The following is a 24,992-nucleotide window of genomic DNA, read 5'->3' as shown; positions in this document are numbered from 1 at the left end:
TCTTGCCTGAAGTCCACAGTCAAAGTGGAAAGACACCCCCCTTTTGTTTCAGAAGCCGTGGTGGGACTGGGACTCCTTAACTGATGCAGAGACCAGACTGCAGTGGAGAAGTCGGATTCCTGATCTGCACACAAGAAGTGTGTGAGCTGAAAACCCGAGCAGCAGAACGGAAACAAACGCTCCTGAAGAGGTAACGCCATTGAGCGGGGTGAACTGTGAACGGTGAACTGTGATACCAAAAGGGTAACGGGGCACAGGAAGCCCGAACCAGCATACGCCCTACCGAGGCCCGACTAAAGCAAGCCTGAGAAAATGCAACAGTTTGGAATCTGTGTAAAGACTTACATTTGGCGTACACAACCCACAGAGAGGCTGAGGACTGCACTGCAAGAAACTGATGAACTTTGTGTAAGGAAATACTGAACTTGACAAACATTTAAGACTTCCTATTGTAAAAGGGAACCGAGTGTTGGGCCAGGCAGAAGCCAAGGACAGAGGCCATTGCTACGGCCTCCTTCTTTTGCCTAAGTGGTAGGGTCAGTTAGTTATTATGATATTTTATTTTATTTATTGTTCATTTATAATGCGCCTACACACAAGTGATTTGGACTAAGTACTTTTCTTTGGGACGAACACCCTTACTTTTAGTCTGTTAGGCAGGGAACTTCCCTCACAGTGATAGGGCTGGATAGGCGTTTTCTTTTTATCTTGAATAAACCCCCTTGAACCATGGTACTACTCAGCCTGACTCCTTCTTCTGGTTCGCCGCATAGCCCAGTATTTCGAGGTTGGACGAAAGCCCAAATAGCCTGATGCTTACTACTGCTTAGGACACCTATACAGATGGTTTCTGCACATCTGTGGGAAGAGGCATGGGCACACAGATTTCTATGCAATCAAATGGTTTGCATAGATCGTGCCTGCTTTTCCCATGCCTGTAAGAAAAACAGCCATAATCTGTGCAAATCAGTGGTGGAAGTACCGTAGGCATTTTTACAATTGTGCTCGTCTTTGCTGATCTCTGTGGTCCGCATTAGTCAAAGAGAGGGATTACCTTGGAATTCTTTTGGTAAAGGAAGTTGAATCCTGCGACCCTTAGCATGCACATTTTTTGGGGATAAGAGGCAGGGTCCCCGAGAAGCAAGACAGATAAATACTTTTTGGCAAGTCACTCTACTGTATCCACAACAAAAATGCAACAATAAAATTCAACAATTATCATAATTACAAATCTACTCTTCTAACTAACCAACCATTTTTACTCTTGTTAATGTTAATGTTAAAGGACATTTGTACCGCGCACTATCACCACCGTAGTGGTCCCTTGGCACTCTGGCGGCTCTGAAAGAGGAGGGGAGGATGGGTAAGTGGGAGGAAGCAGGAGCAGTGATGTGCTGTTGGCGGCCTCAGCCCGGTGGGTCAGTTGGCTGGGCCTGGGGTGTTTGCGGCCGGTAGTCGTCGTGTACTGTTGTGCAAGGATATGTGTGTTTTTGTTTTGTGCGGTATGTGAACTTTGTGCGGTTTGTTGTGCTGTAGCTTTTGGTTGTGTTTGGTTTGAAATTTTGAGAGGTGTATGCAGAAAAGGGAAAGGCACAGCACATAACACATTGATCATTCATTAAACAGTAAATCTCGGTTAACAGAACAAATTGTTGGGTGTGAGGGGGACCCTTCCACCGTGATTTGGGAGAAAAAGGAACAGCTCCTGAAATTACGCGATCCAGCATCCCCACCTCTTCATACCTGACTCGTCAGGACCCTCCCGTGAGCACCTTCCTGGGAACTTCAGCAGACAGCTACAAGACTCAGGACCACCACTAGAGGCAGAGAAAGAAGTTAACTCAACATTACCATTTTCTTTCCAGCCTAGTGTATTTTTGCATGTGTCACATATACTGCCTCAGAACACCAAACATTACCAGTCGGGGTCACATTCACTACTTGGCTGTATGTGGCATACACCTTGGCACCTCGCTCCCAGAAAGTCACTGTGGCAAAGGTTAAAAGTCCATCAATAAACATTTTAGTCCCCCTTTTTGACCACTGCACTTCGTCCCTGTGGAACATCTCCTGCCCTTGATCAGTTCATGCATCAGTACTATGAGACACCGGTGGTCGGATGCCAACTGGGCATTTGCATTGATCAATTTTCTTGCAGACACTTTAAAGGTTCTTGCTGGCATTCCCTTTCCTCAATGCCTTTGAGTGATCATGTGCTACCAGGCTAGTGTTTCATGCGGTCAAACCTTGCCACCCAAACCAGCAAACCTACAAACCTTCTTGCAAACGCTGTCGCACAACGGATCTATGTGATTACTGCGCAGAGTTTACTGCGCCTGCCGAAAATGCCAACTTTTTTTCAACCCCTTTTCACATTACATATATGTGGGGGAAACTCACCACAATCCCCATACTCTCCTGAACATTAATTATTTACTGTACCCCATACCCTACATATATGCTGAGAAAAGGGGGTCGAAAAAAAAAGTCAGCCACAAGATTGTTCCGTCCAACCTGCAGAATGACCCAATCCAGTTCCCGGAAGTGCCCCCTCTCTCTTGACTTTAAGGACTCCCTCAGCTGATGCAACCACAGTCCCTCCTCCCCCCCACGTTGATGATCCTTGTTCCTGGGTCTGATGGAGTGCCATTCTTACAAAGGACGACGATCCACAGCACCAGCATCTTGCTATCACCTCGATCAAATGCAGAAAAGAGCTTGTTTTATTGGTTCTTAATCTTGGAAGATCTTACTGCAATTGTAACTTTTATGCTGTTGTTGCTTTTATGGTACTATTTTATATCGAAAAAAAGCTGTGCCGAATAGAAGAGAAAGGAGGTTAAGCTCAATGTCCCAAGAAAATGTATGTTCAGACACCCTATCGGTCCCTCAGCCCCCCTTTTCAGGCGAAGTGTGGCCGGACATAGCGTTGGAAATCATTAGACTTCCCTCAACCTATAGTCTTCACTTGTTCATCTCCCCTGCCCATGCCTGCTGCTGCTGGTGTACCCTCCAATCCTGAAAGAATGAGAAGGAGGCCATTGCGGCCCACCCCTGCTGCCTCCAGCACCATCATAATTACTCTCTGGAACTGAAATTGTGGCTTTACCGACCCAACCTAATGCAACCATAGTGGACCTCACCAGGCCTGCTGGTCTTAGTGCTAAAAACTCTGTACCTTCCTGCACTGGCCATCTGAACTGTCTTTGCCCCCGTTCCATGTTTATCAGCACCCCCAAACCCGTCTTGGTCTATTTTACACTTGCACAGCCATGTCTGTAAAACCGCGTCTGTCCCCGTTGTATCCTCTTTCAGGACGAAAGCTGCTCTTAACAATAGGAATCCCCCATTATCCGTGCACACCAATTGTAGCCCATCCGTTATCTTTCCTAGATTTTGGAATTTAAGTGGTCTCCTGTCACCTGGCTGCATCCTTCTCCTCTTGCCCCAACATCTCAAGGCTTTCCTCACCAAGATCTTGTTAGAACAAGCATGCTCCCCAACCAGATTAGCACAAAAGCTTATACATGCCTTTTGGCCAAGGCCAGAGCCCTCAGAATGTCACGCAATAACCAAGTATATTCCACTATCACCTACAATGAGGACAAGGGAAATCTTCTCCCCCTGACAGAATTCCATAAACACCCTGAAGGGTCCTTCCTATGTCATTTTTAATTTTGGCTATAAGGTGGCACTATTATGCCACCTATAAACTGAAACTATTGCATTAGAGTACAACTAGGGAACAAAGGCATTTGAGGAGGGACACTTAGTGTTTGGTTATTTAACCACCCATTGCCTGCCCATGGCCATGCTAATCCCTATGCCATTCCCACCCACCTCTTGTCCCTCTCCACCCAAAACACATCTTCCCGGGATTTCTTTGAGCTAACTTTTTCAGGACCTATCATCAGACTTTGTGCCCAAAGTTCCTGCCAGTGTCTTTTTCAGATCAGTCTTCTGAGAGTTCATGACGTAATTCGTGAACGTACTACTGGTCTAATACAAATGTCTTAACCAGCTCTGCCTTCAGCCACTCGATTTATAAGCACTATGCGTGTCCTTCACTGAAGTCCTGTTAAAAACAAATATTGACAAAGCCAACAGTTTTGGCTTGTGAATAAGTATTAGGCATTTGCCTTGGACTGCTACTATATGATCAAGTATTTGCACCATTTTGTAGCTGCTTCCATTGATGGCCAGTTAATACCACTACGGCAGTGCCTGGCAAATGCCTTTCCCATGCCTTCACAATAGACACAACTGTTGGCATTGTCAAGGCTTGTTTTCTTTGGTGCCAGTGCTGCCACTATTAGGTGTGGAAATCCTGGACACCACGCCTCAACGCTATCCTGTAAATGCTGTCATCTGTTCTTAAGCTGCCGAGCTCCTCCTTCTGAAATCCTGCATCTTGGAACGTGACATTTCCCTTTATACATGCTATCACCAGCTCCTTCAACAATCTCAGTACCATCATATAAGAGGCCCTCAACTTATTGATGCCTTGAACAATGGATGAACTATCCGACCAGAACACCAGGGTTCTGTTCCTAAATTCCCATTTTCACATAGTTAGTGTCAACCCAGTGGAGAATAAAAAGTTACAATTCCAAACTAAACCTGACAGAACCCTGTTTCCTCCTGCCACCTGCTCAGACACCACCTTGGTCCTAAGATCACGCTGAATCCCACACGGCTTGCTGCATCAGCCCTCCATTTGACACCGCTGGTGCCTGCCAAACCAGTGTACCATTAAACTCTGTAAGAAACGCTGCCCATATTCTTAAATCATACTTCATATCTATGGATAAACAGGTGGCACTTCACTCTCCACCTCAACATAGCATGTGCACTCCATCTAGAGAATGGTCTAGACATGGGAATTATCCTCAGGACGAAATCGAGCAATCCCACTAGAACCTGCTGTTGACGCAACGTCACCTTCTTTGCATCCAGGAAAACCTCTGTCAAATCCCTTAATGCCTGGCCTGCTTACCCCTGCCACTGAATCCATCCCTACACGAAGAAATGGTAAGCTTAGGGTGTGCTCCCCATTCTTGTCTTGGGCCAAAGGCACCACCATCTTTTCCAAGGCTCGTACAGGGTGACTCAACATTTGACCACATTCTAGTAACACAGCTGGGCCTAAGAGCAAGTAATCGCCCAAGTGATGCAATATATGTTGTGATCCTTACTCTCTCTTGATCACCTACTCCAAGAATGTACAGACGTTTTAAAAATAGGCATAGACCCCCGAACAGCCTACGTGTCATTGAATTGGAAGCCCAGTGACATGTTGCCTTTGGGATGTACCTGCAGTAGTCTGAAGGCTGCTTCAATGTATCCCTTGAGCAAAACAAAAGAGTTGGAAAGCTTTGGTTTGAATGTTTTGAATTAATCATATTCTCTGGAATTTCTCTGGGCAACACTGCATACAATTGCGTTGAAGCCTACCATGCCATTACAAAAACGTAAAGACCCTATTCAAGCCAGGCTAGCCTCCCACCCCCACGCCGCCCATCCTCATAACGGGCAGTCCAAGCAGAGATGCTTTGCCACATCCCTTCTGCACAGTATCACAAGCAAAGTCAGACATGTTTCAGGGTCATTGCCAATTGTCAGCGAGGAGTAACTTGGGTCTCCAGGCATGGCAAGGTTGGGACCCACGTCTGGAACTGGACATGCCAGATCACTTACGGGGACTTCAGTGAAACAAAAACATAATAGCTAGAAGGTTTTGAATTAATCATAACCTCTGGCATTGCTTTGGGCAGCCCTCTAGACCATTGCTTTTCAACCTGCAATGACATTACAAAACGGTAAAGAGCATTTGCAAATAAGTTTTGGTCCCACCAATAAGAGACAATCCAGCCCGAACTGCTTGGTCACATCCCTTTAGCTCAAAAGCAACTCAAGACATGTTTCAAGATCTTTGGCCATCATCACTGAGGTGTCACTTGGAACTCTAGGCATGGCCAGGTCTATACGCATGACTGCACATACCTGACCCACTCAGGGTGACGTCAGCAAAACATAAAGGCGATGGATGGAATGTTTGGAATGAATCATAATCTCTGGCATTGCAGTGGGCAACCCTCCAGACCATCGGTTTTCAGTCTGCCAGACCATTACAGAAAGGGAAAGATCATATGCAAATCAGGCTTGGTCCCACCCCAAAAGAGACAATCCAGGCCAAACTGCTAGGTCACATCCCTTCTGCACGAAACCACAAGCAACCCCAGACTTATTTGAGGCTCATTAGCCATCTTCAGTGAGGTGTTGCTTTAGTCACTAGCAATGGCAAATTTGGGACCCACGCCTGGATATAACCATCCCACCTGGGTGACTTCAGCCAACCAAAGAGGCGTTTTCTCAACATCTTCAACTTCCCAATGACACATACCTCACGAATCCCAGGATCCATGGCATCGTTCACCGACGTCTCTTTTGGAAATAAGTTATGAATTAATTAATACTGCTCCTTTGCCATCTTGGCTACTGCCCCAATGGAGAACTTCTGGCATTGCTCTTGTGCTGGTAGCACCTGAAAAGCACCTTCCCCCTACTTAACATCATTTCCTAGTCAATTTCCCTGACTGCAATCCCTGAACAACAACATGAAGGCATGATTGTGCAGTAGAACCCTCACCTCCACTGCAATGGCCGGAATGCGAAAAAAAAACCTTCTTGAAATCCATATCCAAAAACTATGCTGCAGCTGTTGCTGGACAAAAGGACAACTATTGCACTAATACTCGGAACGTGACTGGAGCGGACATACCCCTCTTTACCTCAGTCAACTGGCTGTTGCTTCCAAAACGACCTTTGCTCTTTCTCTTTGGATTTTTATCGACACTTTGATTCTGGCTGCGACACCAGGTTGCAGAATGCGCATACATGTCCAACTTGCAAGTTGCTGTGGATTTAGGACATGCCTTTTGATTAAAGGTCCAGCAGATTCCTCTCTTGTCGGCTTCTGACCCCTGGTTCAGAAGGAATAGTTGTTCCTTGAATACATCTGTCCCACTACTTTGACCGGTTCATAGTCATTTCGTCGAAAAAAAAGCAACGACATACCAAAGCAGCTAAAAAAATGCATCCTATGCCAAAGCATCGACAGGCTATCTTTAACATAGTAAAGTGCATTTCCATCGAAACCAGTCCATTGAAAGTATAAATGGCCTGGTTTCAATGGAAATGCACTTTTACATGTAAAAAGTAGCATTACAATGCTTTTTTTGTAACTTTAAAACGTTACATGGAGCTGAAATTTCGGCACTGGCCAGCTCCTTCTAACGTGTTTAAGTTTAAGTTTTCATGTATATTGGGAGGTTCCCCCACCCCAAGCCCTAATCTAACCCTAGCCCTAACCCAAACCCTAACCCTAATGTAAACCTAATCTAACCCGAGCCCCAACCCTTAACCCTAACCCAAACCCTAACCCTAATGTAACCCTTAATCTAACCCTAGCCCCAACCCTAACCCCTAACCCTAATCTAACCCACAGTTTTATATTACTAATGTCGATGCCATACCATCGAATTATAGACAACAAAATAGTAATTCGATGGAATGGCATTTCATTGTTTATAATTCGATGGTATGGCATTCGATGCTATGGTTTTACATGAATTGATTAGATAGAACTTTGACCATACTCTGTTTTATAGTTGTGTTATTCAGCCATATGTCCACTGCATTTGTCCCCAATCCAACTCCGGGTGTCCTGCATTTGCACCTCTAAAATGGTCATCATAGACAATCCATGCACTATGCAGGCAACCCCTATAAGATGGTAACATCAAATGCTCAAATTAAGCCATTTTCGGGGCCAATCCTGGAATGTTCTCCAGCATCACTGACATAAAAGCTGAAAAGCCCAGGGTCTCATTTACAATCATCCTCTCCAGTATGGCCTTCTTGCCCTTCTGCTTGCTCTCCTTGGCCTTCTTCTGAGGCTAGTCAGATCCTTTCCCAACAAAGAGAAGAAATCTACATTCTTCCCCTACCAGATCTTCCCCTTCACTTCTGGTGCAGTATGCCATGCCAAGATATTCCCCACCCTATTTATTTGATTGATTTATTTTTTCATTTCTTTACAGCACACATAACCTGTAGGTATGTAGGCGCTTGTTTAATTGTGTAAGAGTATATTATTTATAACGTGCTTTGTTTTTTTTCTCGTTTTTTTTTTACAAGCGTGAGTCCAGGATTCGAACCTGTGCTTGCTCAGCATGGTCTTGCTTCCAAGACCCGCACGTTGCCACAGAACTATCCTCCCACAGTGCCGGGTGTATCCACCTTCTCCCCACTCTTTATCCCCAGATCTCTTATATACACTGCCTTCAACTATTTTTTCTGTATGTTCTTCTTTGGTACTGAGACAACCAACCCCCAACGCTGCCAAATCCGGTGCAGCATCAGTGGCATCTTTGCCACCTTGTTGTGTTGTGCCAAGATTCTGTCCACCCACCATTTCTAGAGATGCTCCTGCCCCTATTGAGCCCGTAGCACGTGTATTCTTTGTCTACTATGTGTCCTGGGCTGTAAGCCTCCAATCATAAAATCCCCCCTCCCCCCACCCTTGGACCATAGTCATGTGCCATGGCATGAAACGCTGTCCTATCGGCTGTTTTGCGCTCACGGCTCCACCACCACCAAGTATCCACTGCCTTACACCGTGATTTTATTGGGGACCATGTATATTGAGGCTATATTTGGTGTGGTATTGCTGGACCAATCTCCCCCACATACCACCGCCAAATGTATTTGCTGCATTTGCCACTGCCAAATTTTCCTTTGGTGGAGACATGCCAGCTACAACCTGCCCACACGTCACTGTTCACCTTCAACTTCTTCTGGCAGCTCCATAAGCACTGGCACCAGTTTCTCATGTGGCTCTGTACCCTTTCCACCTCCTCTTCCCTCACAGTGGCCCTCCATTTCTTTGCTGCTGGCGGAAAAGCTGTCTTCGGGGCATCTCATTCGGCCTAGTACTTGTTTTACTGTCCACAGAATCGGCCTAACCCTCTCTCCTCACTGAATCAGGTGCATTTGGGCCATTCAGCAGCTCCAGCACCTTTGCCAACCCCCTTTCGCACCCTGCACCCATCGTGGCATCCAGAGAGTCAATGGGTGTCGCACCAGTCGGAGCGTACGCCATAGTATCTGAAAACCACGTTTAACCTGCTTGGATAACCCACTGGCCCTTCCTCAATACTGCTTGATTACCTCACACCATACCTTCTAAAAACATTTGTATTGCTCCCACTTCCATTAACAAAGCAAACAACCCATGTTAAATGCTGCCAACACCTGAAAGGCAAGTTGCCCGTTTCTCACTGTGGCTGCTTTGTTAGCAAACCTCAAAACAAATCCCTTGCAGTTTCTTACTACAGGACTACCAGACGCTTCTCCCACATTTTAATCTTCTGCAAACGCGGACTTGAAGCTCATCATTTGGTGTGCACTACCTATCTGCTACGCGCTTGCAAAGGATCTACCCTTTCACTTTTCAAATCATGCACCGCAGGTGGGATGAGAACCTGGATCCTCGGTCCCCGAAATCAAACCCCTAACTGGTTTGCGTAGCTGCTTCCACACAGCTCAGCAGTGAGACCCTAACCATTGTTCACCCGTGAGTCTGACCTCTGTGGATCCCAGCCAGCTACCACTCCCATCTACCGCCAATGTTAACCCCAAGCCAGCACCCCCCAGACATCACCTACCTGAACCTCGAGTCAATGGCCCACAGTTTACCAACTCTGTGTCAGAGCTCTTTCCCACACTTGCTCCTCCCCTTAACGAAGGATGGCGCCCACCATAGTAACCCGGCAAAGCCACAGAAGGGGTCCGAAATCATGACAGCAACCGGATCCGAGGCAACCCACACAATTCCGGTGGGGCTCCCACAAGGTACAGGCACAGAAGGAACAAGGAGTGGGAGCTCCTCGCTCAGTATCTTTTTGCACTCATCGCTCTTTAGCTTGCTGACAGTTTGATCTGTCAGCAGCGTTTTTGGCTACCGAGGCAGAGACTCATTACTCCAGTTTCTCTGTTTGAAAGTGTAGTCACAGTTTGGGTTGCTTCTTGATCTGTGCTATCGTGCCACTGTAGAGTTGGTATCACAGGGTCAGGGGTGTGACGGGCCGCGGGTAGCGGTGAGAAAGGTTTTTAACTGTAGCCCGTTTATTGATCAGTGGGTTGGCGTTCTGATCCAGTCCTTGGCAGAAATTCCTGTCTAGCTTGGCTAGATGTTCCTCCAACATCTTGATGCTAAGCTCCCTGTGCAGGTCGGCTGTTCTTGTAAACAGCGGGGCTCCAGCCGCTATCCATAGGGCTTTGTTTCGCACCTTTGGAAGAGTCATCTGGTGTGTTTATGTGCGGGTGCTCCATGCCAGTGAGGCGTATGTCTGGGTGGGTCTGATAATTGCCCTGTAGATGTTCACTGAGGGGTAGCTCACTGACAGCTCTTCCTTATAAACCTCAGAATTCCAGCCACCTACATGACCCCACGGGACTCCACGAAAAAAAGGGGCTTCTTCTGCTTGCATTGAGCGGCGCTGCCTAATGACATCACACCACCCGGAACCATACATTCACTCGCAGCTGGCCTTGCCAGGAGGAACCACACCTCCATGTCCACTGAATGAAAAGATAGATCAGAGGGCAGTAAAAGAATCAGTCTCTTTCTCACTACAATTCCCATGAGAGTATTGTAACCTATCTAGTGTAGTCTAATTTCCGTAGGTTTGCTTTCAGACAGTTACACATTTTGCATTCATTTTTCTAGCATGTATCTTTTACGGAATGTGAATTTGCAGCTAAACATTCGTCCTGTGCGCCACTCGCTTCTTTGGCCGTCTGGAACATTAGCAGGAAAACTTAACTTTCCAGGGACTATTTTCATCAATATGTTGATCTTCAGGTTCAGCAGTTCACATTGGCGTCTTTCTATCTCTGAGGCAATGCAAAGCCCAGCTGGGTTATTTTATGTGGATTTAGGAATTATTGCCATGTTGCGTTTTTCTCTTTCCCATATTGAGGGAGAAGTACAAGCATCTGCTGAGCTCCAATGGACTTCAAGGGCCATGCATATTATTTTTCTATTAAACAAAATAGGCAAAAGGCTGTTATGATTTGTTATTGTAGTCTTGTCTTGTCCCGCTGGCCACCTATGTATGCTGTTAGAATGTTGGTGTCTGAGGTGATAGGCAGCTCAGGAGAATGTTGGCGAGTTTTGCTGGTGAATGTTGCAAGAGTGTAATTTGTGGCCTGAGTTGGGGTGTGTGAGGATGGCCGGTGGAGTGCTGCATACTCCTTGACCTGTAATATAAACTAAGAGTAACCGCACCCCTAACTTGTAAATATGTATAATAATGACTACCTGGCTTCATAACAAGTGGCTCGACAGCTGGTCTGTGTCTTCTCCATCCGCCACCATCTATCTCAACAGAGGCTGGCTGATTTAACAATGCCTTTGTCCCTTACTCAGCACTCAGCAGTCAGGGCTTTATGCAAAGGGTTTCAGTATGCCTCACTGGTGGGTGCGCTTGGGAGCCCCAGATGGATAACGTTTGTCCACAGTGGCCCTTTCAGTCAGAGCCGTTCTCAGAAAAGAGGGCGTTGCTTCTGTCCATGAGCCTGCCACCTTCCTGCTGACAGAGTTAATTTTCATCCGCTTTATTTGATGGGGTAAACTGAGTGGCAACAGAGGTCTCATTGGTAAACTGCGCGTCTATCTCACCTGTCATTCTCGTCTCATTACACAGTAGTGCGTCACATGAGCAAAGAGATAATGGGCCTCATTACGAAGGGCATGGCTGCCTCCAAAATTGGGCCCGGGCTCCCTGAATGGGGAATTACCGGGCCATTCCGAGTTTGGAGGACCCGGTAATTCCTCCTTCAGGGAACCCGGGCCCGGACCTTCCCCATTGCCATTTGAGCCGACCAGCCCGTTGTTAGCTCCCTGCTCCCCTCGCGGGACCCGCTCTGGACGTCTGGTAAAACCAGACGTCCATATCTGGTCCCGCGAGGGAACCTCATAATATTGCGGAATTGGTTTAACGGCACCGCCACCATTAGCGGCGCCCGTTAACCAATTCCGCAATTGTTGTAATGAGGCCCAATGACTTTTATTTAAAGAAGAACGGAAGGTATTTGTCCTGACCTATTAGGGAAAGCACTGTAAATAATGGCCGATGAAAACAGACTCCTCTGGCGGCAACTGCTTCCCTTATTGAAGGTTTGGCGGGCATTACACTTGCTTGCTGGACCCTCAGCGGGCATTACACTTGCTTGCTGGACCCTCTATTTTTGATGTCCAAAATGATGTACTGCTGCCTGAGCCATGTGTGAAACAGACTACAAGATCGAGTTCTTGAAAAATGTAGCATGCTCGCTGGTTTCTTCATCATTCCAAGTACATCCAGCTGGCATACAAGAGAGTGGGTGTGTCATTTGGATATGTAAATGTGCCGTTACTCATTTGCATTTTGAAGAGTTACTAGACTAATATTAAGTGCAGCCACTGAGAAGGAAACCAACCTGACATTTTAGGTTGTCTTGCCGCGGGCAACAACAATACTAGAGTCCCAATGTTCTTGTGCTCTATTCGGTCCACTGGATAAAGGAGTTCTGATTGCGTCCAATATTTCTGACTGTGACGTGGTTTGTCAGTCATGTCGCCCCTTGTTTCACTGCATTGTTACCCGAGGCTCTTTCTATGATTCCGACACTGTTTAGTTCTGCGCTTCCTGAGCCCCAGTGTTTTGACCGCTTTATTTTAGCATTGATGATGATTTTATGTCTGCACAATTTCTTGTACGTTTGTATTTATATCGCAAACACTCGTAGACTCCATTATTTTGCTCACCTGCGTACTGCTACTTTTGTACTAAATCATGTCTGTCTCTTAAAATGCACTCGAGGGTGTGGCCAGTGCTCTAGAAAACATTGCAATGAAATAAACAAAAATAAAGTGCACCCTTTGGTTGGATCGAGTTCAAAAGAAGGGTGAGAGGGTTGTCCTCCTTTACGATAATTGCTTATGATATAATTGCTCCCTTAGGCTGGCTTCCCCCTCTTTCATCCGGTTCTCCCAGTTACTTCAATTATGCTGTTCATCCAATACATGCCCACGCTCACCATTGCCCTCTGCTTCGAGGGGTTCTTCATCAATTCTCTGATAGGAGCTCCTCAGTGTCTTCTGATTATGTATTGGGCTCATGTTTCATGTCCTGGGAACTTCATTGTTCTGGATTCCACTTCCTGTCAGGTCATTTATTTATTTATTGTTTACTTGTTAGGCACTTATACAGCAAGTAAAATACCATTTGAAAGCGCCCACAGGGCGAGGGGAGGGAACAAGGGAGTGAAATACATTACAATCACAACATTTAATAAGAGTGAAGGAGAGGATGGAGGAAAGGACAAACCTACTATGCCTTGTGAGTATTCAGAACGTGCAACAAGGAAGAGGTCACAGGGCGTAAGTGCTGAGGAGTGCAGGCTCATGGGTGGGCCACAGATGAAGTGCTTGGGTTGTTGAGTGCTACATGGCCGGGGGCCACGTTAGGAGTATGTGCGAATCTCCAGGGCGGAGAGTGTGACAAGGCAAGTGCTGAGGGCAGACAGGAGCTGGGTCGATAGGGAATGGGAGGTACGTTTTTACATTTATAACATTTTGTAAAGGTGCAAAATTTGCACTCACAACTAGCCATTGGCTAATATGTGATCACCTTATTGCTTTTGATTGAAATCAAAGCGCACTTTTACCCACCCACAATAAAGGAAATGTGTTTCGTTGAACGCTTTACACTCGATTCCCTTGATTTGTTTTATTCCCCTCCTTTTCCAGACAGATAAGTCTTGATTGTTCTTGCGTGGCCCCGCCATTTTGTAATTCTGCTTCAGATTTACGATAACATCTGTCAATTTTAAATGTTTCATTGGCATCATAAAACGGTTAAAATCGGAAATAAGACCTGTATAAAGCTCTTGATTCACTATTGGGTGCATTGCCATATCCTAAGCACTGTGATGAATATTGATGAGGGTGACAATGGTCTGTTGCCAAGCATTCAGAACCCATGCCAAATGTATAGAATGTTTCTCAACACCCGCTCCATGAAACATTGAGTCTCCTTCAGGATGATAGGACTGTTTCAATATCAAAAGGGGCAATTTAAATTTGATGTACTCGTTCAATGCAATTTTTTGTCTGAAAAACTCTACAAAATCATTTGCCAAGAAAAAGAAGAACAAGGAGTGGAGTGTGGCAAGTACTGCAAAGAAGCATTGTGTGGGTCCATGTCCTCCAGTAGGCACACATGTGAGGAACACCAGCGTCAGGAGCCACCGCCACTCCATAATATAGCTTTAGGTATTTTTATATTTATTTCTCTAAAACAGCCGCAAATGGCCTTTGCTGCTACTGTTGGTTTGCCCTGGAAACGACCCAGAGAAATTGAATTCCACTATTTTGTTATTTTTATTGTTATATGGTTATGAATAACCTTCAACAAAAGCACATGTAAAAAAGATCACATGTTAAAAAATCATACACTTTCAATACACTAAAAGGAATACAGAATAAAATCCATCAAATTTCTTTCCTTATTATACAATTTCAATACTTTACATAACAACGGAAAAAGAAAGAAAAATGGACAGAGAGTACATAAAAGAGATCCATCCAATTTCCATACTACAAAACATTAAAATCAGTTTCCTTAGGATAATTAAAAAGAAAATCCTAAGCAGGGAAACGTGCATCATAATAAATTGCATCATGCCAGTATCGCAGGGACGGCTAACGCTGCGCTATATATAGTTAGTCACCGCAATAGCAATAGCTGTAGTTCTGCCTGATAAGCCAAACTACCATACCTATTCCTCCTCAGAGAGTGCAAACAAATAAATGAATATAGTAAAATAAATCGATCTTTTGCCGGCCAGTGCCGGACAGGATATGATTAGGTGCTTAAGTATTTCAATATCTTCCGCTGACTAACAATATCCTAGATACAGAAGATAATTGACCATAAAATCTCCTTTGTGGGAAGTAGGTTCAGGCGAAAGTGCAAGAAGTTTCCTCTAGTTTTAACATGAGAATAAATTGATAGATAAGGGGCAAGAACACCTATTTATTTGAAATCGCCACGTAAGTGCTCCAAGGATTCGTCCGATTTCCATGTTCAAGGCTTTCATAACACAAATTGTATTTTACTCTACCCGGGTTTGTAGCTAGTTCATTCGTGGAGGACCCAATTTGTTCAAGAAGGTTGCTGCAGAAGAAGAAAAGCTTATTTAAACCCCCCCCCCCCTTATTATTCAGCATAAGTCATAAGTGTACAAAGAGGGAGTCCTTGGGTGGATTTAAGATTTTATGATAGAGATTTAAACATGTCCAGCTGACCCTTGCTTTCAGTGAATACATTTCCAGTTCATGTGGTATCACAGCAAGAGGCGTGCAGTGGTATTCACAACAGCTTTTCCCAGATGAAACTTTCCAAAGATGATAGAAAGTCCAACACCCAAATATCCTGTATTTCCAGCCAATATAACATTTTAGGGACAATCTTCTTCTTGAAGTATCTCAGTGCAGGAATTAGGGAAAACGTTCCATATATAGTATCTATACTGCCCAATTGGTCAAGCATTTTGTTCAAGCCCAAATTTGAAATATTCTCTGTGAGGTTTGGATTCCACTATCGTGTCATGGGTGTAAAGTCTTGTTGCTCTGGGATAGATAGGTGAAACGGTCATTCAGGAATATGTGTTAGTCAATGGCAAGGCTCGATGTCCCACTGTTGTAAGAATGTTTCCGATTCAATCCCATACCCCCTCACCTGTGTCAACATGATCGCTCATCTCAAGGGGTGTCTTTTTAAGCTTGAAAACAGTTTGACAAATGTTGAAGAACGTAGGTCTTATCCTTTTAGGTATCTCGTTTCTGTCACTGTTGCAAAGAGGAAACGTTTCGGACATTGCCAGCCTAACAGACGACCTAGGGTTGGGTTGTGGTTCCGTTCAGCCAGTCCCGACAACGCATGTTATTAGGTGGATAGAGTTTAAAGAATGGTAATGCTTCCTGGTCCTGGATTGTAGTGCTATATGCTAGACATTTCTTATAAAGACGTGTGATCTTGCACAACTTTCTTCCGATGCAGATGCTATCCTTTCGATATTCACTGTATTTTTTCCTAGTCCCTCAATTCTTTTTCCCTTCCCCCACCAAATCTTTGGCCCTCATTACAACCCGGTGCTAAACCATGGCGCTATTAGCACCATGGTTGGTGCCGGTGTTGTAACGAGTCCGCCATGGTGGAAGGGGGAAATACCGCCCCATTCCAAGGTTGGCAGGGCGGTATTTCGGGACCTCGTAATCAGGCATTAAGGGTTTAATAGCGCCGACACCTTTTACGGCGCCGTTAAACCCTTAACGACAGGGTCGTAATGACCCCCTTTGTATTTTGTTTTGCGTTACAGAGTAGCCACCTTCAGTTTTACCTCAGACAATTCATGTGAGCTACAGGTGGCTGTGCTGGCTATTGGTCTTTGTTAACAGGTGTGCTACGTATCTTAGATGGGCGCTGTGATGTAAAATGCACACTTCCAAATATTCTTGTCTTTCTGTGATCTATAGAAAGTAAGATACATTAAATGAATAAAATATGTTTATTCTACACCCAAAAGTACACAACCCTTAAAAATTGCTTTGCAGGACGGGCACATAAAGAAGTCATTCCCTGCGGGGTAACCGCAGTCTCCTGTATGCCAAGATGCAGGGAGGACATTTGCATTATGGAAGAAGAAGTCAATTTAAGGGCCTTGTTGATTAGGACTTCAAACTTGAAACGCTACTTGGTTTTGGAAGTCGCGCGGAAGAGGACAGTTTGTATTGTAACCCTCCAAGTGATATCCTGCAGCGCCATTCCAATCTCTTGCAAATGAGGAGAGGTTGCCTGTATTTACAGCGATTACTCAAGTGGCTCTATCCTGTGGTAAAACTCATTGGAGATGTTATTGTTGAATGTTGCACAATAATTAGAAATAGCCGCCTTTGTGTCCCAATCTGGGTACAATTAGGCTGGGCCCATGCTTGTGCTCAATGTACACCTCATGTGTGTCTATATTTTCAGTGCTTCTATTGCACACACCACCCAGAACCTTCTCTGAAGTAGCGGGCGCTGTGCTGGCGCATCAATACTGGTGGAGCAGTGGCAGGGGGATGACTGTGCAGGAGAATTTGACACTGCCATTCACGTGTGCAACTTGGAAAGGGGAAGAAGTCTGTCTTTCCTGGACATAGCAGAGTGGCTTTGGGTTTCATTGTGGATGGCCACGTGCGCTGGAGTATCTGGGCCTGCACTGAAAAGTGCTGTCTCTTCTCCGTACAAGCTGTGGCACGGGTGTGGTTAAAGCATTACAGTCTACAGATTGGAGAGGTCGATTGTTTGTGCAGTGGAGGATGTTTTCTCAGTGGTTTCTTGGGGTGAGGTCCAGAATCTAAAACTTTACTTTCCCTTTCCTAGGCGGGGGACTGGGGGAAGAGGGTCGCGCTCTGAAAGACTTGTGTATGGGCGCGATACAAATAAAATATCATCTCATAGCAGGGAGCTAGCTTCAAGGCAGCATTCAACTCTTTCTGGGATCTCTCCTATTGGTATTCTGGCAGTGAATCGTATAGACCATCATGCAGTTGAGTTTGGAGTCCACAGCGGTGCCAGTGATGGGTGTGCGGAGGTTGCCACAGAGAACAGAAGGGTGTCTTTAGTTGCCAGTGGGAAGCACACAGAGTTTTCCTGACAACATGGGTTGAGGTGGTCAGGTTGTGATTAAGGTAGACACTGAGATGTTTGCCTGCGGAGACAAAATGCCTGGGGTGTTGATGAATGAAGTGAACAGGAGTGTTGGGATTGACTGTGAAGCATAGGGCATGAACCTAACAGAAGACCTCTGGGAATTATCTGTAGAGTTTTACATGGTGAGCCAGTAAATTCGTTTATTGCAAATTAATTTATAAGACTGTAACAAATAATCATTGAATAATACAATCAGAATCATGGCCGGTGGTATGCGTTCATAAATAGTATTGATGCTCTTAGACACGGGACGAGTCACTGCCTGGACTGTCAGCACTGATGTTGGCTTGTTTTTCGCCAAAGTAGGAATGCAAGGTGAGTCCTGTGTCTCTAGATGAGATATTAAAGACATCTGGAGTCAGGGGCAACCCCTGAAGACTGCCAATGACGGATGCAGGTCTTAAATGGAAGGGGCCGAGACTGACATGGTGGATGTGGTTAATCGGGAACTAGTTGACCCTGTCTTGGGTGCCTCCTTTGCAGTTGGTTGCATTCTGTAAATCTCACTCAGAAACATGGGTGGGGTGGGTCAAATAACATATGCCACCACAGAGCGGTCTCGGAAGAGTGTCAGAGCTAGACTGTTAAAGGCAGCTACTGCCAGGTTGTTGTCCCAGATAAGAACAGGGACTGTTTCTGTACCCTTATCTCTGTCTGAAGCCTGACTTGCATTGGGCAAGGATGTCCTTTAATGATCTTTAGTGGCTGGACTCTGACGACAGTTTCAGAGCCTTTCAATGTCCAGGAAATTAGCCACGGGCCACCAGCTGCTCCCACTGTGCGGTCGGGTTGCTTTCATTGGTATGAGCGATGGTGGCTTAGTTGCGCGAGCGGGACGGAGTGGCCATGATGGAGCAGTTTGTGCTGTCTGCAGTGTCAGGACTGTGAAGGATACACACCATCTGGCGAGGGAGGCTTGCAAATGGCTGCGGCTTGGAAGGGCTGAGGCGTGAGAGAAGCATTGCTGAGCTTGGAGCTAGGCTGAAGCTATGTTTATCCTTCTTGCTCACAAACAGTGCCCCATTCAGAAAGGGCTCCATTTATCTGCAGAACAGTGTCTACGTTTACATCCAAACAAGTTACTGGCTGAATGTTCATCAAAGCCTTTACTTTGTCAAACACTTCTCGTATGTTCCTATCCCATGATGAACTGGCAGCCTGTGTCAACAGCGCGTGGCGTGAAGCCGCCGCGTCAGATTGGCTGAGAATCCTACAGCTCAAAAGGCCCACTGCAGCCCCTAACACCTCCCTACAGGCTACGGGGTGGATATCTCCAGCAACTGCTCTCCTCTTTGGACTCTGCTCTGGGTACTCCTTGGTGACTAAATGCCCAAAGCACCAATGTTGTTCCTTTTACTAGGGGTTAATGGTGGATTCTTTCTTTGAGAGTGAGTCAGACATGCAGCACGGTTTTATCAAATTTGTATTGCCTTCATGACAGTCCTTTGTATTTTTATTTTATTTATTTATGTATTGGACATTTGTATGGCACCTATAAACAAGTGTTTCAAGTTGCCACAAGACCAAAAAAGGTGCGGGAACAGGGGAGAAACAACAATAAATGGTCCTACTAGGTCTTGTGACATTGAGACCATGCAAGTGCAGTGACAATTAGTGCAGGGAGGGGAGGCAGGGCAGGGGGGCGGAAGGCTGGGGTAGGGGAGAAGTGCAGGATGGATGGGGGCCCCAGGGGCAGGGAAAGTGCTGAGTGGAGCCTAAGCGGGAAATTGCCAGGGGAAACCACGTGTGGGGTTAACTAGTGCGAGGACAGGGGGACCGATTTAGGCTAGTCAGGGCCAGGTGCCCGAGGGCAAGTGCAGGATAGGGGTGCTGGGGAAGACTGGGCGAGGAGGGCCTGGCCACTGTAGGGCACACAGGGGACCAGGCGCCAGTCGCAGTGGCAAGGGGAAGTTAGCAAGGGAAGGGAAGGGAGAGGGAAGGAGGAGGAGAAAAGGAAGGTCTTGAGAAGTTTCCGGAACTTAAGGAGATCCGACTCAAGTCTGAGGGGGGCAGGAAGTCCATTCCAGAGGGAGGTTCCTGCCGAAGAAAGAGATCTACCCCCCAATCTCTGTTTGGAGAAACGTCTGATCTGCAGAGAGTTGGAGCTAGAGGACCAAAGGACTCTAGCAGAGAGGTAGTTAGGGAGAGAAAGTTGGATGTAGTGGGATCCCAGGCCCCAGAAAGCCTTGTGGATGATGCATAGGGTCTTGAATTTGATCCTTGCGGCCACCGAGAGTCACGACGCGGCCCCTGGGCTTGAGGCCAAGAATAAGTCTTGCAGTTCTTTTCTGGATTAGTTGAAGAGGGTGCAGGGAGGAACGAGGCAGATAGAGGAAAAGACTGTTACAGTAGTCAAGTCTAGAGAGAAGCAGAGCTCTGGAGACATCAAGCTTACAGGGAAAGGTGAGGAAAGGGAGAATGCCGCTGAAGAGGTGGAGCTGAAAGTTGGTCTTCTTGGCAAGGTCCGTGATGTGAATGTAGAAGGAGCGAGAGGAGTCGAAGATGATCCCAAGGTTTTTTGCTTCACAAGGGGGTGATTGGAGGGGGCCCAAGGAGGGCAGCCAGAGAGTGGGAGGGAAGCAGGGAGCAGGCGTTCCAATTGGAAGGATCTCAGTCTTACTGGCTTTAAGGCAGAGATTGTTAGCAGAGCATCACGCCTGGATAGCAGTCAGGCAGTCAGGTATGAGAGAGGGAGAGGAGGAGGTAGGGGAGGGAAGCTTAAAGGAGAACTGTGTCTCATCACCATAACACTGGAAGTGGGGAGAGAAAGTGGATATCAAGTGGGCCAAAGGGGCAAGATAGATAATTAAGAGCCACAGCAATAGGATAGAGCCCCGAGGGCAGTTGTCGAAGTGAGCGGGAGCGGTTGGGAGCGGTGCTTCTCTACTTTTTTAAATTAAGTTTTACTGCTCAAATACTTTTATTTTAAAAATAAATATCCGGAATGGTTTTGTTTTAAAATAACATTATAGGAAGAAGTTGAAACATGCACTTTCAGTGCAAAACACTGAAAGTTCCCTTAAACAGCAGGTGCATGTGTTTGGGGATTGGTATTGTGTGTTGGAGGCATGTGGTGATGGGGTTTGTGGGGAGTGGTGCAGGCCAGCAGGGAACATAGTTCCACTTCTTCTTTTTGTACACTTCGACCACTGCCAATTGCACTTTGGAAGGTCGGTTTGAAAGCAAGGAGGTTAGCCAGGCCAGTGCCCGGTCCGTAATGCTAAGGGTATCACAGAGACGAGGATTGCATGATTGGCTGTGTCAAAGGCAGAGGAAAGATTGAGAAGGATCAGAACAAAGGGAGAGTTGGATTCAAGATTAGAAAGCAGGTCTTCACAGGTGTTCAGGAGAGCAGTGTCCATGCTTGTGGGTGCTCTGAATCCAAACTGGTGGTCATGGAGACAGCCAGCAAAAACGGTGTGGTGGTGTCATCTACTCGACGCTCTGCCTCATGCAAGTAGGCTTGTTGTAACTCTATGTATTTCAATGAGCATCTAAACTGGCAAGTGCGACTTCCGATGCATTGACCCCCTACTCTGTGCTGTGAATTCTGGGGGAGAGGAGACGCTGGAATTGTGAAATCTTCATATGATCTGACCCTCTTGCTCTGCTGACAGGGATGGAAAAATGATCTGCAGGGAGGTACTTGTGCCTTAGTAATAAAGGTGCCTTAAAGTGAAACACATAAAAATGTAATCGCGCCTCATTATGAGCTCTGTGGTATTTTGCTGGTAAACCTGCCAAATTACCACCAAAATGGATTACCTTTACCGCCGTTCAGTCCCGTGGATTCACCACAGGATTCCGAGTGGTGGCAATGCAGTGTAAATACCAGTTTTTGGAGTCCATAGGACTCCATGGGGATTTTGATGGAATTACTGCAAGCAGTAATTCCACATATGATTGGGCTTGAAGTGGAGAATTAACTCCAACATGATGCTGAAGGTAAATCTTCCACTTCAAAGTAAAATTTGGAATTCGGCAGTGCAGTGAAAATGGCAGTAATTCACTTACTGCCCAAAAAAGTGGTGGTAACGGAATTACTGTTACTTTTTGCTGCACCGCCAAACTCATAGTGAGGCCCATTGACTCTTACTCTTAGGGCCACAGCAGGGATTTTTGTCACATCTGGCAATGTACCATTTTACCCCTCTGCCCCCTTCCGAAACAGGGCTTTTTTTACACAGTTTGAAAACACCCAAGGGGTGCGAAAAAACAGTTGATACATCGTTGCAGTAGGAGCACCTGACTTGTCCCGGAGAAAGGAGCCCGCACAGTATTTATCTACTGGCCAGCTCAAGGCAAGGATCTAGAATGAATGAAGGCCATAGATATCCACCAAATGCATCTCATTGAATATAAGATGGTCCGATTGCTACCAACAGAAAACCGCGTGACGCCAGAGGTGCCCATGCATCCTCTGTGGTGCAGGGGGTCCACGCTACATAAATACGCCAAATTGTGCTCATGACTGTCTACAGCTATAAGTGGGGGTTTCTTCATGGGTGCCTCGTGATTTTTTGGAGGGGATCCCCCATTTTCTGTTATGCCAAAACATGACTCAGAGTGCTTAGGCTGTGGTCGAGGGAAAGTAACAGCACCATGACTCTATTAGTTAGTGATCCCTCTCCCACAAACTACTAGGTTCCCTTCCCATTTTTCTTGAATCTATTATATTAGTCCCCAGGAAGGTACGATCCATATGACTAAAGTGAAGGTGGAATGCTAGACACTGTCAGAGTATCAGACACATGCATTCCGACAGTACCACATGGGGCATGTTCAAAATACTTATGCAAGGTGGAGTACCAAAGGAGGACAATGTAAATGTGGAGTGGAAATCAAGAAACACAGGCAAAACCAATGCGCTAAAGTAAGAGTGTCTATCCCCAAGGATACACATTTCCACATGGTCAGTAAGTGGTGTTCTTGTTCAGAGGATAATTGCCTAGCATTTCGGTGCTGGACTGCCCTTGTGGGTGGGACAAAAACTATTCTGAAAATGTATATTTCTCCTTTGTTAATGGTACTGTGAGCTAAAACGTGGTTGTAGACCCTGCTGGTGGAAGAAATCCCATAGAACAGGGTATTTGAGCCATGTTCGTTCTCAGTAGAGGTGTTCGGTGTCCAGTCAATATGTCGAATGCATTTTTTCAAAATGCAAAAATGTCGAAAAAATAAAGTCGACTTTTTTTTCCTAATGTATTATTTTTTTATTTAATACACTTTTTGGGGGGTTTTGTAAGAAAAATAAAGTGTTAAAGAAAAAAAACAGGGGTTTGGGGGAGGTTCCGGGGGGGTCCCCCCCATATAAAAAAAGAAACATTCGACATTTTTGCATTCGAAAAAATGTAATTCGAAATATTCACTATAAACCAGGGTCTTCCACACTCCTTTGTAATACTTAACTTTGAGCCTGCTCCTGTGCCGGTGGAGGGGTAGCAGTATCCCTTTGTGTATCGCAGATGTTTGATCCAGCTTTTATTGCCCTCCACCTTCACAGCAGTCGGAGTGGCATAAATCACACGGTGCGGCCCATGGAAACGCTGCTCATTTAAACGGCGCCTGAGGGTACGGACATAAATCCAGTTTCCCAGGAATAACAGTTGCTTGTGCTGATCGCCGGTTTCGTTGACACTTTCTGCAGTAGACTGTTGGTGAGAAGACACAACCTGTAAAGATATAAGGCCGTTACTTGGGTCACCATGGCAGAATACCTGCTTAATAGAGATGAGGACAGGGCTGCCATATATGCACCAAGAGGAAGCACCAACAATGCTTTTAGTAGCGGTCAAAACACCACAGAAACCGTGAGACACAATATTTTTAAATTGGCTGTAATCAGAAAACATATCTGGGTTAGAATAATTTGAGTTTTTTGCAAACTATGTACTCTACAGAGGAATCTGTGATGCATACCGACAATTAGTTGTTATTACTTGCTGGCAAAGCACAAATCACCACTACAACCAGCCAATTCTTACACAATATATGTGGTCTGTGATAGAACTTTAGTGTACTGGGGAAGTGGCATGCCACACCATATCTGTCAAGGACTGAGCGCACCCAAAAGTGGTCATACCTTCACTCACTTTTGACTTTAACAACACACCGCACGGGTGCCTACTAAGGCCATTGCTTGGGTCGCTATGGCAGAATACCTGCTTAATAGAGACGAAGATAGGGCTGCCTTATTTGCACCAAGAAGAAGCACCAACAATGCTTTTAGAAGCAGTCAAAACACCACAGAAACCTTGAGACAAACATAGGTTAGATTGGCTCTAATCAGAAAACATATCTGGATTAGAATAAATCTTGTTTTTTGCAAACTGTGTACTGTACAGAGGAATCTGTGATATATACAGACAATTAGTTGTTATTAACTGAAGGCAAAGCACAAATCACCAGTACAACCAGCCAATTCACACATAATATATGAGGTCCAGGGTAGAACCGCAGTGTACTGGAGATGCGGCACACCACACCATATCTATCAGGGCCTGAGCGCACCCAGAAGCGGTCATACCCTCACTCACTTTTTACTGTAAAGATATATAATCTTGATATATTTGGTTAAAGTCCTAAGGTACTCCCTAAACCCCTCACCTAGTACCTCTACGGTTTTATGTGTATCTGAAGCAGAGTGTGCAGGTGAGAGAGGTGTTTGTAATCTATGCATGTCACGATCTCGTGAGGGCTGAGGTGATGGTCTTTCCCTGGCTGACTTCTCAAATAAAACGGTGCTAGGGGCAGGCAGTGCAACCATGGCTTTTTAAAATTGTTGCACATCTTGACGAGCCAGGCCTTGAGGACCCAGTTTAGCCTCTTCACTCCGTTGGCCTGTGAGTGGTACACGGAACATAACCTGTGCTTGATTCCCAAATTCAGAGTCATTTCGGCGAACAAGGCATTCAAAAAGTGGGTTCCATTGTCGGATTTCAAGACCTCACAAATTCCCCACCGTGAAAATACTTTTCTCATGAGAAATGCTGTTGCAGACTTAGCAACAGGATTTTATTTATTTATTTGACATTTCTATGGCGCCTATACACTAATGTTTCCAGGTGCCAAAAGACAAAAAATTGGGGCGGGGGCCTCATATGAAAAAAGAAAAACAACAATGAC

Source organism: Ambystoma mexicanum, chromosome 2q (assembly GCF_040938575.1).
Source record: "Ambystoma mexicanum isolate Mex_15411 chromosome 2q, UKY_AmexF1_1, whole genome shotgun sequence".
In the NCBI taxonomy this organism is placed as follows: Eukaryota; Metazoa; Chordata; class Amphibia; order Caudata; family Ambystomatidae; genus Ambystoma; species Ambystoma mexicanum.
This window is presented reverse-complemented; position numbering follows the sequence as displayed.